Source organism: Rhipicephalus microplus, chromosome 8 (genome assembly GCF_043290135.1).
Source record: "Rhipicephalus microplus isolate Deutch F79 chromosome 8, USDA_Rmic, whole genome shotgun sequence".
Taxonomy (NCBI): Eukaryota; Metazoa; Arthropoda; class Arachnida; order Ixodida; family Ixodidae; genus Rhipicephalus; species Rhipicephalus microplus.
This window is the reverse complement of record NC_134707.1, coordinates 64826429-64832428: the sequence shown is the minus strand read 5'-3', so window position 1 is coordinate 64832428 and position 6000 is coordinate 64826429. Positions and strand designations below refer to the sequence as shown.

The 6000-nt window shown below is 45.4% G+C and overlaps 1 long non-coding RNA gene across 1 annotated transcript in view; it reads left to right on the top strand.

The window, feature by feature from the left end:
• The first annotated feature begins 5092 nt into the window (after positions 1-5092).
• LOC142768574 (uncharacterized) overlaps positions 5093-6000 on the top strand; it is a 71459-nt gene continuing 70551 nt past the window's right edge. The window contains exon 1 of the long non-coding RNA XR_012885342.1: positions 5093-5192. This is a non-coding gene — a long non-coding RNA (uncharacterized LOC142768574). The remainder of the gene's footprint in view (positions 5193-6000) is intronic.

The window sequence follows — 6000 nt, the reverse complement described above, 5'->3', positions numbered from 1 at the left end:
CGCTATGCCCACCGTGCGCGTGTCAGCGCTACATTGGAGTACATTGGGCTCTTCATGATGCGCTCGCGTTCGTTTTGCTAGCTCCATATATACCAGATTTGGTGTTACGTATTATCAATGGATGATGAAATATATGACTCGTGCAAAATTATAATCCTGACACACGCGGCATGTAAGAACATGACAACGTACCACGCTAATAGCGTGCTCGGGGCCGTTTCGCTGGCTCAACATATACTAAATTTGGTATCACGTGAAGTGAATAGCTGACGAATGTAAACGACGCATCCAAACATGATAATCATGACACGTACGGAAGTCATGTACGACATCATTTACCTCCACCTCGTAACGTTGTGCTGATTTCAAAGTGACATACCAACCTTTCTCATTCGTACTTCGCATATAATCGATTCTCACTGTACGTGGGATCTTTTTCTCTTTTTAAAATTCGTAAATTATTACGTTCTGTGAACTCTACTAATAACTCCCCTCCAGTATTTAAAGCCGATACCATATAAGTAAACGTGAAAAGTAAACGCGAAAGATTTCTCACTGCTAAAGAATAGTCTGGCGCTGCCTTTAACCCTTTGAGACGCTATGTACGCAATTGTTTACAACACTCATTTTTGCTATCTGTGTCAAGTGTAGGATAAGAAAGAGCAACATATATCGTACTTTGGGCGAATCGAACGCCCTACATAATCAATTTGTTTTTCATTAATTTCAATTTTCCGTGTAGTGATACGTGTTATCACCACTGAGCTGCCACTGAGATACCACGGCGGCTATCCCCCACCCACTTTATTAGCTATATATGTGAATTTAAATGTGGGAGATCAGGCAGCGCCGTCAGTAGCCATGGCGGCGAGTGTGGCACACTCTTTATGAGCCTGCATGTTTGGCGTCACGTAGCACGTGAACTTATTACAAGGTGGCAGCTGACCGATATTCCCTCGTATACAGCCTAAAGGCACAAAGTCTGGTAGCGCATCGAACGCATTATTCGAAGGTCACACGTGCGGTTCCTGCCCACGGCAAGCTATCTTTTTCCCACTCTTCTTTCTTCACGTTCACATTACAATTCGGTCTAATAACTTCCTTTATATACTTTCCTTGGCATTATTGTCTGTTAGATCTCATTATTATTGTGTCAAAACAAGGAGAAACGAGCCCTTGAGTATACACTTGTTTCGCTTTATATATATGTATATATATAATTCAAAAAAGAAAATCTGTGGGTCCGGTGCAAATATAATTAAGAAATAAAGGAGCACACTTACGAAAATTTTATAGTTGCTTACTTTACGTTTCGGCCTTGGCACGGCCTTCGTCAGGCTGTGCCACGGCCGACACACACACACACACACACACACACACACACACACACACACACACACACACACACACACACACACACACACACACATATATATATATATATATACATATATATATATATATATATATATATATATATATATGTGTGTGTGTGTGTGTGTGTGTGTGTGTGTGTGTGTGTGTGTGTGTGTGTGTGTGTGTGTGTGTGTGTGTGTGTGTCAGCGATGCACGCTTGTAGCAACTCACTCACGTCTTTCTAGCTCTGTTATGGTTTTCCTGTCATCTAACATTATAGTTAGATAAGAGAAAAACTGAAAAAGTAGAGTGTAAGCCAGAGTGTAATAGGTTAATTTGTGTTGTACTTTCACGTAAAATACATCGCAGCACATATTCACACGAACACGAGAATCCCAGCTCTTTTACTGCTAGTGCGATTCAATTGATCACAGATGTGATGATGTAAAGACTCGATGAAAGGAACAGTGATGTCATGTCCTTTGATAATCATCGTATGGCAGTATCTCGGGACGCCTTCACATTAGTCGCTTGAGCGTGACACAATGTTTTCGTTTTTCTGTCTCTGTTTGGGCAACTCGTTTTACATTGGAGGGCAAGGTCACCCGTGCCTCTGCCATGGTTACAGGTGTCGGTCAATGAGCCTGCCGAGACCTCTGTATTGCTTTTATTGCATCACCAGTGTTTGGTACTTGTTCGAATGGCGCATTCCCACGCACTTAATGCCCGGATCTTGCCCCCCACTTTTCCTCTCTCGGCGAAGAAGACGAAGAAGCACGCTTTATTTATGATCTATACAATGTTGCGGATCTTAACCAGCGTTGTGATCGTTTCTCCGCAACGTCCAGAGCGAGAGCATGAGTTCGCCCGACGCACACCGTAAAACAGAAAACGAAAAAGTGACGGCTCCATGCTATCACGTATAGAGCGCCCGCGCGACGTATAAGGTTGCCGCCCCACAAACAACGCCATAATGCCGCGCCGAGTTTCGTCATATATACGCGCGCATAACACGCCTCCTCTAGAGCTCTTGCGCCACCTCGGTAAACAAAAACAATGTACAAGCGCGAGCTTGATAAACAACAACAAAGTCCGTAGCGCTATCGACAAGGTCAGGCATCGCAGCGCATTCTGAAACCGGGATCTACGCAACATGCCCTCAACGTGTACGTTGCCTCGGCTGTATACAAGGTTGTTTGCGTTGTTCTGCTCTGGACCCGCCGAAGGCGTGCCACTGCAGCAACCACCAGCGTATTTTCCAAAGTGTTCCAAGTCGCTCGTGCCCTCTTGAGCACGCTTCTCTTCTCAGTCTGCCAGCGCTGCTGCTCCACGGCCATGGCTACATGCCTTCCACCCTCTATTCGAGTGGCGCAATCATGAAACGAGCTCTTCCACGCCCCTGGCCAGAGCGCGCGCCGCCGTGGGATCTGCCCAGCGAGATGTATGCCTTCTAACCGGGCCGCGCGCAGAGGGCAGGAAGCATAACTGGGCGCCGCGCAGAGACACATCGCGGAGGCACTGGCCGGAGGATCGCAGGCAGTGATATCTCGCGCACTGAGAGACGAATCACAGGCGGATATAAAGTGGCGGGCGCGCTCAGCGAAAAGAAGGGTGTAGCTCTACCGTATGCAGCTGGTCCGTGGAGCGGCTGCGCTGGGCATCGAGAGTTTCGCCCTTCGAGGTGGAAACAAATGGCCGCATCAGCCTCCCGCAGTGGGCTTTTCCCACCCACCCACCTTCTATGGTGCTTGCACTTTTGCAGTGGACGCGACGCAAGACGTACGCTTTAGCGTTATGGGCTTGGCTTGTCTCGATCGACCTATAGCTGGAACTTGCCGGCCGTCTAGACAGTGCCGCCTCGCCTTCTGTGATCGACGCGTTCATATCTGAATGGCCAATACATTGTAGTACACTCTTGAACTTTCATGTCTCTGGAGACGGCACATATAGTCGTGGAGAATAAAAATAGGGAGGGGAGTGAGAGAGAGAGCGCGCGAGACGAGCTGTAAACTGCAGTCAGTGCAGGCCCACACGCCCGGTCTGTCCAGATGCCGGCACGACGAGATGTGTGTGTCACTTGAGACATAGCTCTGCCCTCTGCAGTCGTGGTCGTCAATAAATCTGTTTTCATTCGACAGCTTGTGTATCACTCGGATGGAATAGTAACAAGTTTGCGGAGGGAGGAACCCCAATCTCTTATGCTCCGATGTGCGTTTTCCTGGTTCGCAGGTGAAGTTGTCTGGCAGCGGGTGCGTCTCCAGAAAAGCAACCGCGAACTTGGATGCAGATTGCCTGAGTTATGTGGCGAAGAACAAATACCGTTAGAAAAAAAAACCGAGAATATTGAAGACAATTGCGGCACACACAAGAAAAAAATCGGTAGATCCCACGTACCTGGGAATCAACGTTATGCGAAGCATGCGGAGGGAATGTGACCGTGTAGCAATTTTTTTTCAACGACACGTCATGAGATGACGCAAGATATATATACAAAAGTTGCACGCACAGACATTTGAAGAAGAGTTACAGATGTTTGTATAACAAGTTGTTTGCACTTGCGCGACGATGCCAACAGGAACATGCGTATTAGCAACACCGGAATCTGATATGAAGTGCTGATGCTCGCGAGGATGCTGGCCCTGGACACTGCTACATAAGTCAACTTCAGCGCATGGCAACTAACCACAATTGACGATAACCCGACGTGACGGCTTTGTCAAAGAAGTATATATGTAATGTTTATAAAATTGGGTAGGCAGCATTGCAACCACTATTGACGACTCACAAGGATTGGCGTATATTTAAAAAGTAGTTCCGAGACATGGCGTAGCTTTGAGGTAAAATGCTTCGTCGCCACGCAGAATGCTTGGGTTTAATTCCAGCAGGGACCTTGACATTTATTATTTGAATTCGTCAGGTCCACGCAACCGATGTCCGGTATTTCTTAATGCTCGCGCGTTCAAATTGTCCATGTGTGTTCTCGTCGCTCCTGGGTGCTAGATACGAAGTGTCAGTCACCTGTGGCACATACCGGCATACCAGCGCCATATACCCGCCCGTTGGCATGTGCCACTGTCTGGCGGGAAGTGTTTGACGACTTATGCGACGCAATTGTGACATTATTCATGTCTTGACCAGCGCGTCATATTCGTCAAACCGTCTTACCCTTCCATGCTAATTTTGGTTCACACCAAGGTAAGGGGGTGACCACGAGAGCACCCAAACGTAAGTGGCTAGATAGATAGATAGATAGATAGATAGATAGATAGATAGATAGATAGATAGATAGATAGATAGATAGATAGATAGATAGATAGATAGATAGATAGATAGATAGATAGATAGATAGATAGATAGATAGATAGATAGATAGATAGATAGATAGATAGATAGATAGATAGATAGATAAATAGATAGATAGATAGATAGATAGATAGATAGATAGATAGATAGATAGATAGATAGATAGATAGATAGATAGATAGATAGATAGATAGATAGATAGATAGATAGATAGATAGATAGATAGATAGATAGATAGATAGATAGATAGATAGATAGATAGATAGATAGATAGATAGATAGATAGATAGATAGATAGATAGATAGATAGATAGATAGATAGATAGATAGATAGATAGATAGATAGATAGATAGATAGATAGATAGATAGATAGATAGATAGATGCCAATACGTGCTGATGTGGACGACTAAAGGAGCTGCCACTTCAATGCTTGCAGCTGCGGGCTCCATTCAACAGGCATGGCCCACAGGTGCGCCCGTTGCCTCTTCAACCAGCCCCGCTGAGGTTCTGAAAAGACGCTTCACCATCCAGGTGAGCGCTGACTCACACGTGCGTTGTCGATTCTACTGCATTTGACGCAGTTGGCAAAGACAACTTTTCTCGCTGCAAGAGCGTCAAAGGTTTGATTGCTTGCTTACAAGCAGCACCTGAATCCGTTAAGATTTTTTTCCCACAGTTGTCTCCTTTTTTTGTGTGCGATTCGTAGCTAGAAAATGTCCAATTGTATAATAAACTTGAAGCATTTCTTCGCATTCTGCTGGCCGTTTCAGTGTTTCGATCTGTATATCTATCTATCTAGCAGCCTACGTGCGAGTTCTTTCGTGATCACCTCCTTAACTTCGGTTAGAATAAAATTAGTGTTGGCAGCGTTGACCCGACAAATGCAAAGAATAAGTGGGATAGTCCCAGCAGGAATCAAACCGAAGCATTCTTAGTCGCACTGAGGTATTGTATACCACAGAGCCACGTCAGGTCTCAGAACTGCTTTTGAAAAAGATCCTGTTTCTGAGACATAAATTGTGGCTGCAATACTGGATATTTATTTTATAAACACTACATGTGTACTTTTATGATACAGCCATCCCGTCGGGTCAACGTCAATTGTAGTTAAGCGCCATCACCTGAAGTCGACTTGTGGCACTGCCGAGAGCTAGCATCTTCGCGAGCACAGGCGCTACATATCAGCTTATACCTCTTCCGGTGTTCTCCATGCTGCTGTCGGCATCGTTACTCAACTGTTGACCTCTGGTGGTATAAAACAAGTGCGCCTGTTTAACATATTACTTGTCTCAGTTTGATTTATATACAGGCAGACGAAGACAGTACAGGCTTAAACAGC